Source organism: Ursus americanus, chromosome 12 (assembly GCF_024610735.1).
Source record: "Ursus americanus isolate L20-20 chromosome 12, mUrsAme1.1.p, whole genome shotgun sequence".
NCBI classification, from domain to species: Eukaryota; Metazoa; Chordata; class Mammalia; order Carnivora; family Ursidae; genus Ursus; species Ursus americanus.
The window spans coordinates 69,293,564-69,306,550 of NC_142138.1; the positions used below are offsets into that span (position 1 = coordinate 69,293,564).

The following is a 12,987-nucleotide window of genomic DNA, read 5'->3' on the forward strand; positions in this document are numbered from 1 at the left end:
GGTCTACTTGCTGGATTTTTAGTTATACAGTGGTGATATCCACCTAGACTGTTCCTCAGAAGGACTTTGGGTGTTTTTGATTGGTTCCTGGACTCCAGCATACACAGGCTCCTCTGTCTTCCGAAGAGCTCTTGGCATACTTAGATGTTGTGGTTAAAACAAATCGAACTGGTAGAATTTATCATGAGAGACAAATAGTAGTTAGGGTTGATGATTGATGCCTTGTGGGTTTTTTGTCCCAGGACATTTATTGTTAATCAGGCAAAGATTTCTCAGTTATTTAGGCCTGGACTTTAGCCACTGCCGTATCAGGAATAATGTCTGTCATTCTCACCAGATGTTAGATTTTATCTCCTTCCTTTGTTCCGTCGTAGATTTGGACTGTATTAATTAGCCAAAATTAACTCGCATCCTGGTGCCGAGCCAAGGAGCTTTCTTGGCTAGTTGAGAATTCAAGCGTTGATCAAACATGTGAAATTTGCTAGAAATATTTTATAGAATTAAGGCCTTCTAGGAGATTACAGCCTTGCCATGGAGACAAATATACACAAATGAAAAATAACAGTTTGATGCCAGGTGAATGTAATATAGTGCTTAATGGAAAAGTGTACCATTCGGAGCCTGAAGCAGCAGCTCTTAACCTTGGCTGCGTGTTATAATCACCTGGAGAGGTTTAAAAAATTCTGATGTTCAGATTATACCCCAGACCAATTAAATCAGAATTTCTGGGGGTGGAACCCAACCGCCAGGATTTTTTTGTTGTTAATACCCCCCGTGTGATTTCATGTGTGGCTGAAGTTGAGAACCACTAGTCTGAAGGGATGATGAAGACAGGAAAGTCTATGTAGACAGGAGTTTCTGTGGGCAGTAGGAAGAATTGAGATTGATGCCCTCTGGCTTTATCTGAGAAAATCTGATGTCAGAAAGGCCTTAGGAACTCATATGGATCTTACAGCTCCAAGTAAAAGAGAATCTCCAACAATCTGGAGAGGAGCTATGAATTCTACTGCTGGCTTTGCTACCGATGTGCACCAGTGTTTCCGGAGTTTCTTCACTCCCTGTGGTGGAATTAAGTGCACTTTGTCCCATTCGATTCCATGGTAACCCCTGGGAAACTATAGTACGATATTACAATCAAGATACCGCCATTGATACAGTCAAGACACAGGCCATCTCCAACACAAGGATCCCTCATGCTGCCATACCTACACCCCTCCCATCTCCATCCCTACCTTAACATTCGTAAAACCGAATCTGTTCTCCATTTCCATGATTTTGTCATTTTAGGAATGCTATGTAACAATCATATAGTGTGTAGCCTTTTAGGATTGGCTTTTTTCACTCAGCATAATTCTCTGGAGATTCATCCAAGTCATGTGTGTATCAGTAGTTGGTTCCTTTACATTGCTGAGTAGTATTCCATGCTGTCGACGTAGCACTCATCTGTTGAATGACATCTGCCTTGTTTCAAGCTTTGGGCTATTGTTAATAAATCTGCTATAAACATTTGTGTATAGGTTTTTGTGTGAACATTAGTTTTTATTTCTCTGGGATAAATGCCCAGGAGTGCAAACGCTGGGTCATATGAAAACTGCATCTTTAGGATATTTTTTGTTTGTTTGTTTAATAAACTGCCAAACTGTTTTCCGGGGTGCCTGTACCATTTTACACTCCCAAAAGCAATGGATGAGTGATCCAGTTTCTCTGCATTCTCACCAACATTTGATGTTGTCATTTCTTTTTAATTTTAGCCATTCTGATAGGTATGTAGTGATATCTAATTGTGATTTCAATTTGTATGACCCTAATGGCTAATAATGTTGAACATCTCTTCCTGTGCTTATTTCCTCTCTGTATATCCTCTTTGGTGAAATGTCCCTTCATGTCTTTTGACCATTTTTTCATCAGATTGGGTTTTTTTACTGTTGAGTTTGAGAGTTCTTTATATATTCTAGGTAATGGTGCTCTGTTGTGTGTGTGGTTAACAAGTATTTTCTCCCAATCGCTGCTTGTTTTTTCATCCTCATAACAGGGTTTTAGCAAAAGCAAATGTGTTTCATTTTGATGAAGTCTAATTTATCAGTTTTTCTCTTTATGGATCATGCTTCTGGTGTCAAGTCTTTGACTAGCCCTAGCTCATGTAGAGCAATTTTTTTTTTCTCAAAGTTTTACACTTCACATTTAAGTTGGTGATCCACTTTGAGTTAGTTCTTACATAAGGTATGAAAATAAAGTTGAGATTTTTTGTTGTTTTTGGTGTTTTGTTTTGTTTTTTGCCTATGGATGTCCAATTTCTTCAGCAAGGTATATTGAAAAAGCTATTCTTTCTTCATTTAATCGTTTCTGCACCTTTGTAAAAAGAAAAATCAGTCGGGCATATTTGTGTCGGTCTGTTGCTGGGTTCTTTATTCTGTTTCATTGATCTGTATATTTATCCTTCTGCCAATACCACACCATCTTGACTATTCTTTTAAGTCTTGAAAATGGGTAGGCTGATTCTTCCCACTCAATTCTTCTTTTTCAAACTTTGTTTTAGCCATTCTAGTTCCTTTACCTTTCCATTTAACTTTTAGAATAATTTTGTCTATATCCACAAAAAATCTTGCTAGGATTTCTCCTTCACTTTTTTTTTTCTTGTGGTAATATACACATAACATAAAGTTCACGATTTTAATCATTCTCAAGTCTACAATTCAGTGGCATAGGATACATTCAAAACGTTGTGCAGCGATCACCACTATCAAGTTCCAGAACGTTTTCATCACTCCAAAAGGGAAAGTCTGTACCCATTACTCAGTCATTCCCCAACATCTGGCAATGACCAGTGTGCTCTATCTCTATGGATTTGCCTTCTGGATACTTCATGTAAATAGAGTCATACAATGGGTGATCTTTTGTGTCTGGCTTCTTTCTTTTAGCATAAAGTTTTCAAGGTTCATCTATATTGCAGCTAGAATCAGTACCTCATTCCTTCTTATGTCCAAACAATATGCCGTTGTATTTATATACCACAGTTGTTTATCTATGCATTTATTGATTGACATTTGGCTTGTTTCTGCTTTGGCTACTGTGAATAGCATGCTGCTATGAATGTGCATGTATAGGGTTTCTATTGAGTATCTGTTTTCCGTCCTTTGTGTATAATGCACCTAGGAGTGCAATTACTGGGTAATATACTATGTTTAACTTTTTGAGGAACTGCCAAACAGTTTTCCACAGCAGCTGAAACATTTTACATTCCCACCAGCAATGTGTAAGGGTTCTAATTTCTCCTCATCCTCACCGATACATGTTGTTTTCCATAATTGTAGCCACCCCCAGATCGTGAAATGGTATCTTATTGTGGTATTGACTTGCATTTCCCTAATGATCCATGACACTGAGCATCTTTTCATGTATTTGCTGGTGGTTTTGAATATCTTCTTCGGAGAAGTTCTATTCATTTGCTCATTTGAAAATTGGGTTGTTTGTCTTTTTGTTGTTGAATTGTATTCCCTTTACTCTTTTTTAAAATTATTTTAAAGATTTTATTTATTTATTTGACAGAGAGAGACAGCGAGAGAGGGAACACAAGCAAGGGGAGTGTGAGAGGGAGAAGCAAGCTTCCCTCAGAGCAGGGAGCCTGATGCGGGGCTCCACGCGGGGCTCCATGCCGGGCTCCATCCCTGGACCCTGGGAATATGACCTGAGCCGAAGGCAGATGCTTAACAGCTGAGCCACCCAGGCGCCCCTGTATTCCCTTTACTCTTGAAGGATATTTTCACTGGATATGGGAATCTGGGTTGACAGTCTTTTCTTTCAGGTCTTGAAAAATTTTGTGCCCCTTCTTCTGGCCGCTGTGGTTTCCAATGAGAAATCTGCTGCCATTGTTTTTCCCCTACAAGTAAGGTATCATTTTTCATTGCTTTCAATTTTTTCTTTGTTTTTAGCTTTCAGTAGTTTGACTATGATATGTCTTGGCATGAATTTGTTTGGGTTTATCCTCTTTGGGGTTTGCTCAGCTTCTTGAATACATAGGTTTTATCCCTCTGCCAAATTTGGGGAGTTTCCAGCCACTATTTCTTTTAGTACTTTTTTCAGCCCTGTTCTTTTTTTCTTCTCCTCCTGGAAATCCAATGATACAATAGATCTATTGTCATAATCCCACAAGTCCCTGAGACTCTGATCTTTTTTTTTTTTTCATTTTATTTATCTGTTGTCCACGTTGAGTATTTTTTATTGTTCTATCTTCTAGTTCATGGATTCTTTCCAGTGCCTCCTCCATTCTGTTGTTGAACCCATCCACTGAGATGTTTTGTTTTGGTTTGGTTTGGTTATTGTGTTTTTTAGTTCTAAAATTTCCATTTAGTTCTTTTCTTTTTTTTTAATTCTTCTTTATATCTTCTATTTCTTTGCTGAAACTTAATTTCTCTACTGGGACTTCCCATTTTTTCATTTGTTTCAAGCATGTTTGTAATTGCTCGTTGAAACATGTTCATGACAACTGCTTTAAAATCTTTGTCAGAGAATTCTAACATCTATCATCCAAATGTGGTCTGTTTTCGTTCAGTTGAAGATCTTTCTTATTGGTATGATGAGTGCTATTTTTATTAAAACCTGGACATTTTGAATTCTGGATCTTAGTTAAACCTTCTGTTTTAGTTGGCTTTCTCTGATACTACTCTGGCAGAGGAAGTAGGGGTGAGTGTCTTGTTAGAGCCAGGTAGGTGGAGGCTTCCAGTTTCCCCACTCAGCCTCCACTGACACCTGAGGGGTGGGGCTTCTCATTACTGCTTAGGTGAGGGCAGGGGTTTTTCAGCTGCCCATTAGGCTTCCACTGACACCAGCCTGGCTGGGAGACGTGGGAAGGCCTTTTTACTCCTCCCCACATGGCCTCCACTGACAGTAGGGGATGGGGGTGGCTTTGTTATCACTGGATGTTGGTGAAAGTGCTGACTCTTTACCATGTGTCCTCTGGAACTAATCCAGCAGAGAAGGGAAGGAACACCTCCTAAAAGGCCTGGTGAAGGTGGAAGTCTAGGCACCCCATTCAACCTTTACTAGCCTGTGTAGGAGTGAGACACAGTTCTTTCTGTGGTGTTTGCTGGAGTAGAGTGGTTATTATCTAGAAGTTTTCTAGTTTGCTAGGCTGCCTCTTTCCTGGTCCTTTGGCTAGAAAGAACAGGCTTGCTTTTGTTTTGATTTTTTCCTTTGGCTGTCCCCACTGGCATTTCCAGGTCACTGGCTTCTTCAGCACCACATCTGGGATACATGAGACAAAAAGAAAACCCAGGGAAGTCACCAATGTGTGGTTCCTTAGGTTCTGAGGCCCCTAGCTGGTCTGCCTCCTTTTCTCCGCCTTTCAAGTCTCTTATGTTGTTGTTGTTGTTGTTGTTGTTTTTCAAAGATTTTACTTATTTATTCGACAGAGAGAGAGACAGCCAGCAAGAGAGGGAACACAAGCAGGGGGAGTAGGAGAGGAAGAAGCAGGCTCCCAGCAGGGAGCCTGGTGTGGGGTTTGATCCCAGGGTCCTGGGATCACGCCCTGAGCTGAAGGCAGACGCTTAACGACTGAGCCACCCAGGCGCCCCCATCAAGTCTCTTATGTTTTTTTTTATGTGCAGTGTCCAAGGTTTTTAGTTGTATTAGCGGGAGGAACAGGGAAAAATACAACTACTCAATTCCCTGATCCATTTTCTTTTATTCACTTGTTTATTCGGGTTTCCATTTGATTGTGAGCTCTTTTTTTAAAAAAGTTTATTTAATTAATCTCTACACCCAATATGGAGCTCAAACTCACAACCCCAAGATCAAGAGTTGCATACTCTTCTGACTGAGCCAGCCAAGTGTCCCCTGATTATGAGCTCATTAAGTATATTTTTGTGACTCTAATACCTAGTTTGGCACATGATCTGCAAACATATGGAAGAAGGAAAAAAGAAAATAGAACATGGAGTGAAGTGAATGAACGGCACTCCTCCCCCACCCCCACCCACCGTTAGGTGTGTGATGCCAGAAGAGGAGGAGGCTTAATCCTGTCCTGAATGATGAGGCCTCTCCTGGTATTTTCCTGTTGAGAAAGGTAGCTAGCTCCCAGAGCTCATACTCTCTTTCCTAGGTTCTCATGTGTTACCAAAAATTACCAGCAGGTGACAGAATAATGGATGAAAATGGACTGTTGACCAAGACATAAGGAGCTTGAGTTCCTCTGATATAGAGGAATAAATTCTACTACCCTACCCACCCCAGGTACAATTCCCAAATGCTGCTCTGAAAGTTAGTCATTTTTTTCAGCCTTGGGGTACAGGTTGCTGTTCAGTGGGAACAGAGTTGGAGTAAAAAGAAGGGGGCTCTGTTAGACTCCATGGTGACATGTGACAACAGGATTAGTGGTTTTTGTGAAAATAAATATCTAGCATTTAGTTACTAATTTCTGGCATTTAAACCCACAGGAAGGTGGAGATTGGATGAGGGGAGGATGAATAGTTTTCTTAAACGATATTTTAACATTGATACTTTAAAAGCAAAGCAAAACAACACAAAACCCACACAAACACCCCTTATCCTACCACCCATTTCTTCTGTCAGGCCCTGCTGATACGCACACATCATTGGTGATTCAATATTTAAATTCACTTTTTCATTCATTATCAAAAGTATTTTCTGATGTTAATGTGGAGGGGGATTGCTTTTCAAAATTTCTGTTTGAACTCATGTGCAGACAGTTAATAACATTGTGGTCATCTGACCAAAAAAAGCCTGAGGGGAGGCTTTTGTTTGTTGCAGTCTTGTTTTTCTCAACTTTTTCTTTTAAAACTTTTTAATAGAAAACTTGAAAGAATAAAATAATGAGCACTCAATTACCCCTCGCTTAGAGTCATTGTCAATATTTTGTTACATTTGCTTTCTTTTCTCTCGTATCGTTAAAAAAAGTTAATTTGCATACATTGATGGGTATGGTTTTAAAAGTTCCTTCAGTGGAAGCATGCACCCCATTTCTTTTTTCCTCCTTAATCCCGCTCTGCTTTCTTCATATAAAAAATTTAAAAGCTCCAAACCCCTGCCCTTCTTAGTCTCCCACCAGAGAGTTAAGTTCAGGTCGTACTGACCACCAAGGACCGGTAGGCCCAGTGACTTTCGCTAGTCTGTAATATTTGTTTTGGCCAACAGAATTTGGTCTAAGTTCGCAGACGAAAAAAAGCTGCAATAGGACCAGGATCGCCAAGCGTTAGTCACACGACGACCTTTATATTTCTTAAGGGAAAGTTCCTGGTCAATTGGGCAGCACTCCAGCTGAAGATCTTTACTTTTCTCCTGATCACAATTCAGGAAATCACTGCAACTATGTGAAGCTGAGAGCTTTTCTGTCTCTGTCTCTTCTCCGGTTATTTATCTCTGGTGTTGGGGGCTGTGATCGTGTGTTTACGATCATCGCTTCGCTCTGGGAGCCAGGCTTCGGCGTTCTCTCGCGGGTTTTCTAACTTCAAAAAAGAAACGCGAAGTAGTTTCCACCAGAGGAAGGCCCAGTTTTCAGGAATCTCAAAACCCAAGGCAGTTATAATAATATACAGAAGGGGAAGAATTAAGTGGAAACATATACTCAGAACCATATACTTTCTAGGAGAAGTTGTTCTTAACTTCCCTGGTGGTCTAGTGGTTAGGATTCGGCGCTCTCACCGCCGCGGCCCGGGTTCGATTCCCGGTCAGGGAAACGTTCTTTTTATTTTTTTTTTTTAAACCATTCCACAGAATCCTTTTAATGATTAACATTGTTTCTCCTAGTCAGTTTCCCATTCGTCCAAAGCTGAAATATAGGAAATGCAGAAATATGCAATGTAAAAACTGTTCTACCGCCTATTAACTGTTGACGTCCAGTTTTAAAAACAGAATTGAAATTATGCTGTCCATACTATTTTATTTCCAGCTATTTTTAGAGTTAATATATCTCCAACATTTGCCAATGGAAATAAACGCTCTTCACTAACATGATATCTTCCTTCCATTTAATTTAGTTTTAGAAAAGGTAATATATTTACATGGTTTAGGATTCAAATATGCAAAGGATATAACTGACAAATCTAATTTTTACCTCTGCCACCTAGTTTCCCTCTAATAAGGCAACCAATGTTATATTTCATAACCATAATTATGTAAATATTTTATGCAAACACAAGTACATGCATACATACTTACATATGTAAATATGCTCCCCCCTTGCATAAACGATAGCAAGCTATGCATGCTTTTTCTACACTTTGCCTTTTTCACTTAATATATTTTAGAAATATATTAGATTACACATGAAGTTTAGACATGAAGAGTTTCCTCATTCTTCCTTATGGCATGTAGTATTCTATTGTATTGATGATATTCCACAATTAATTGAACCAACTGCCTTTTGATGGACACTTAGGTTATTTCTAATCCTTTGCTATTACAAACAATGCTGCCATAAAAAAATCTTGCTGATACGTCATTTTGCATGTGTGTGGACTAAATGCCCAGGAATTGAAATACTGGTTCAAAAGGTATGTGCATTTGTGGATAGATATTGCCAGTATGCCTTCCACCGAGGTCGTGCCAATTTACACTCCCATCAGCAATGTACAATGCATATAGAATTAAAAAAAAATTCATGTGGGTTTTCATCAAAGTGGATTTAATCTAACCTATTTCTGGAATTTTAGTTTTTTCCCCCTAAAATTTTGGCATTACAGATAACAGTTTGATGAACATCTCTGTAGGTACATCCTAGGTATTTCCTCAGGATAAATTTATGGAAGTAGAATTACTACCTCATACCGTATACTAAATGAATTAATTAAATGCAAGAACTGAAACAATTAAAAAGCTAAGAAAAATACACTAGTGGATAATTATCTTAATATTGGGTAGAACACTTTTCCAAGATAAAAGCAAAGACAGAAATCATAAAGGATAAAACTGATGAATTAGACACATAACAGAAAACTTCTTCTTATCTAAAAATCCCATAAAGAATGTTAAGAATCAAACGACAAAGTGGTATAAATCAGTAATATTAATATAATACAAATAATTAATAGAAAAATAGACAAAGCATATGACTTAGTAATTCTCAAAACTTATGCAAATAATTGGTAAGTATGAAAAATTATCAACCTCAATAGTAATAGAATAAATGCAAAATAAGATAAGACTTTATCCTGCACTTCCATGAAGATGAAAAGAATGAGACGTCCCATTGACTGATATAAGTTAATAGCGAAAATTGATGTTATTTCTCCACACAGCAATTTGGCAATATGTATCCAAAGTTTTAAAATACGTATGTCTTTTGATTTGCAATTTTACCTTACTGCATTTGCTCAATGAAAACACTCTGCAATGCCTAATAACTCCCTCAGGGGTTATTATACCCAAAACTGGATTTCAGACGCCCCCTTCAAACGACAATAGAAAAAACTAGAATTGACTTTTTAAACCTGTAAATCAATAAGAAACTGCCACAGAATTTTTAATGTAACCACAGGAGAAATCCTAAAGAGCTTCCTCCTTTGACTTTGTGTTAGAAATCTCTCTTAACATGAATATCAGGTAGAGAATTATGTGACCAGAACTGGACGAGTTACTCCTTATAGGGAAACCGATCCAAGGCCGCTTGTGTCGGCGTTGGTGGTATAGTGGTGAGCATAGCTGCCTTCCAAGCAGTTGACCCGGGTTCGATTCCCGGCCAACGCACTTTTTGGCTCTCACTTTTCTCCCGAAACTTTTAAGTAGTTCAATTTGGGAAACCATGGTGGAAGAAAAGGTTTTTTAAGACTATAATTGGGAGGGGAGTCTCTAAAAAAGAGCCTCTAGGGTTTTCGCAGCTGCAACCCTGAGCCAAGCAAGCCCTTGTGCTGGGTTCCGCCGCTGTTATCGCACCAGTTTATGATAACTATCCTTGTGGGGTCTTTAGGGAAGTGTCTGAAATAGAGGCTACTCGGATTTGTTTTTCTAATTCTCGGATGCGGCTCTGCTTTACTGAGGAATCAGAATGAGGAAGTCAGCCTAAGAGCCCGCAGTTCCCGGAGAGCGCTGTGTCGCTTGGAACGTTGAGGAAAGCAAGAAGAAACCAAGAGCAGGGCCTTCGACCAGCTCCACTTCTCTTCCGGTTCCACCGCTCCGGGGACAGAAACGTCAATTCCAGCGCACAAGCTGGAGATGTAAAGAGGAAAATCCTCAGGGCGGCCTCTCGCACCCCTGTGCGGGGCGGCTTGATTGGAAGGGAGAGAAGTGGCATGAGGAGGGGCGACCGGGTATGGTCCCCGGCCGCAGCCCGCTGCCCAGGCGAAGGGCGATGTTGACGCCTGCACGCGGGATTTAGGAGCTCAGAACCAGATTCAGGGGTCAACACTTCGAGGTTGTAGAGTGGAAACGTTTGTTTGGTATTTTGATTGAGGCAGATCACTCGAACCGGGCAAACGAAACGACAGCACAAAGTACGTATTCCTATTTCAAAGGGCATAAAATAAAGACGCAGTACGTCGCCTGGCAGGTGGCGCGCCGTGATCGTATAGTGGTTAGTACTCTGCGTTGTGGCCGCAGCAACCTCGGTTCGAATCCGAGTCACGGCATGTAATATCTCCCTGGTGGCTTTCTTTTCGTCATTTTTTTTTTTTTCTTTAAGCCTTTTAAAAGGGTTGAAAGAAGTTTAATTCTCTCTTCATTCCAAGCAGCCTCGCAGAAGTGCTGTCCATGAATTGGGTGTTGTTTCTGTTCAGCTCCTTCCGCCTCTCGCCAGCCTCAAGCAAACCACCTAACCAGCTCTGGCCCGGAGGCACTTCAGGGCGGTATGGGGAGCCTCGGAGCTGCCAAGGCTGCAGAAGTGAGAACCCTTCGCTTCTGACTCCGGAACTCCTCGCCTGTACCGGACGTTGGAGAAATGAAAGTTGGGAGAGAGGAGTGAAACCGCCTGGGGCTCTCTCATCCGACTTGAAATCTCGCTTGGACGTTTACACGTAATAAATATGGTCTTTTACTTTAGCCACACAAAATTTTTTAAAACAAAGTCGTGCCCCCAGTGACGCGTCCCTCAGCCCCACTTCCACCCACCACCCTGGTCGTCCGGGTTTAGGAAGAGAAGGAAGCAGCGGCTGGAGCACCAAGGTCCCGGGAGAGCAAGTCCCCATGCCCCACCTGCTCCCCCAGCTATTTGCGCCTCTCAGCCCCGTTCCCTCGCGCTCTTTCGCCTCCTCCTCAGGAGTCCTCATGCCAGAACCCAGGCTGTCAAAATGATCCGGTCCGCGCGGACTTTCGGAAACATGGAGATTTTAGGACTCATGAGTCTCCGTCCTCTGGGAGGCCCGCCGGGCCCCACGCGGTCCCCACCATTCTCTCAGTGCCTCGGTCCTGGTAGCAAAAAGCTACTTTGTATTTGCAAAATACTAGATCCTAAGGTCTGGTGTGTGTCTGGACCGTACAGCCTGTCTCTTTCAAGAAATGATATTCCTAAAGGAAAAGCCTTGAGAACAGCGCCCGGCTAGCTCAGTCGGTAGAGCATGAGACTCTTAATCTCAGGGTCGTGGGTTCGAGCCCCACGTTGGGCGAGCGGTTCTTTTTCTCTTCTGTTCCTATTAAATCCTCTGTTGGCAATCAATACTTGTGAACTTATAATTAGCCATTGCGGCCACTGTTGTTTTAAACTCGGGTAACAACTTCCAGAATCTCCTCTATTCGCTACAAATTGAACAAATATGAGGAATCCGACCAGGGACCTTGGTCGTTGACACAGCGGGTCCCTGACCTACCGCTGGGGGGCGGGAGGAGCTTCTCCCGGGAGGAAAGTGACACGAGCCAGAGCAGCTCCGAGTCCGGACCCGCGGGGCTCCCCCTCCGACCTACCGCGCCTCTGCTCCACGGAGAAGCCGCCTTAGGATCGGACGGACGGAAACACTCTGCTTCTCTTCTGCTTGGTGGGGGAAAATTTTGGAGGAGGTTTTTTGAAGGCCTTCTTAGCTAGTTAAAATGTTCTCCTTTAGGTGCCAAGGAGAATGTTTTTGCTTTTCAGGTTTGAAGCGTTCATCAGCCGCAAAGGGCTGTGAAATACAGCTCGTTTACTAAAACCCCGAAGCGGGGAAAAAGGAGAGTGCCCTGCAAAAGGGTCTGGGGAGGCGAGGGAGGGAGTCGGAGAGGGGAGGAGGAAAGGCGCGGGCGGGGCGGGGCGCAGGCGCGAGCTCGCAGGCGGGGAGCCCCCGCGGCAGCGGACAGGAGGCGGGGTGGGGGGGGGTGCAGCGCCGCGCCCACGGGTTTTGAGGTAGTTCTTGATCGGCTGGAGAACTTGTCCCGCCCCGGAAAGCCTGAACGAGTTTGCGCTGCATTTGTCCCTGCCGAGCCTCCTTTCAGGGTTGGAATGGGTCTGGCTCCAGGGGTTTCTCGAGGCGAGCGGGAGCCAAGTTGGGCACAGGTCGAGAGGCTTCTCCACCGCGACGAGGACATTTTACTCCTCATACAAGCCGTCCGCCTCCCTCCCCTAAGGATCCTTGGACAGTCCTTTTTTTTACTTCTTTTTTTTTTTACGCTTGCAACTACGCTTCAGTCTCCCACCAACCGCCTCCGAGATGATCACTGCGTGAGGCCGGTCGCTCTCGAGAGTGTGGTGCCGGGACAAAGAGCTTCGCCCGGAAACTTGTGAGACACGCGAGTTCTCAAGCCCCACCTCAGACCTGCGGCGTCAGGAACCCGGGACTGGCCCAGCCACCGGGGCTTAGGCCCTGTCGGCGATTCAGGTAAATGTTCGAGGTCAGGAACCACTGCGCCGGGGCAGCCTCCTTCCCGGTCAAACAAGACACACCACGTTCTTGGCTGGGAGACTCCACGTCACAAAGAGAACATCTCTCCTGAATCTGCTGTCTGAAGTTCACATGGTTTTCATAATATCAAAAAGAGCTTTTTAGAATTCAAACTGGACACTATAATTCTAAACTTTAAAGGGAAAAGTAACAAGCAGAAATAGGGAAATTCTTTTTTTAAGAAAAGAGCAATAAC

The 12,987-nt window shown here is 42.5% G+C and overlaps 4 non-coding genes across 4 annotated transcripts; all 4 read left to right on the forward strand.

Moving 5' to 3' along the window:
- The first annotated feature begins 7,618 nt into the window (after window positions 1–7,618).
- Window positions 7,619–7,690, forward strand: TRNAE-CUC (transfer RNA glutamic acid (anticodon CUC)). Its single transcript has one exon. It is a non-coding gene; the product is annotated as a tRNA-Glu (tRNA).
- Window positions 7,691–9,627: 1,937 nt separating this feature from the next.
- Window positions 9,628–9,699, forward strand: TRNAG-UCC (transfer RNA glycine (anticodon UCC)). The gene has a single exon. It is a non-coding gene; the product is annotated as a tRNA-Gly (tRNA).
- Window positions 9,700–10,505: 806 nt separating this feature from the next.
- Window positions 10,506–10,577, forward strand: TRNAH-GUG (transfer RNA histidin (anticodon GUG)). Its single transcript has one exon. It is a non-coding gene; the product is annotated as a tRNA-His (tRNA).
- An 899-nt stretch (window positions 10,578–11,476) lies between these two features.
- Window positions 11,477–11,549, forward strand: TRNAK-CUU (transfer RNA lysine (anticodon CUU)). Its single transcript has one exon. It is a non-coding gene; the product is annotated as a tRNA-Lys (tRNA).
- Window positions 11,550–12,987: the final 1,438 nt, after the last annotated feature.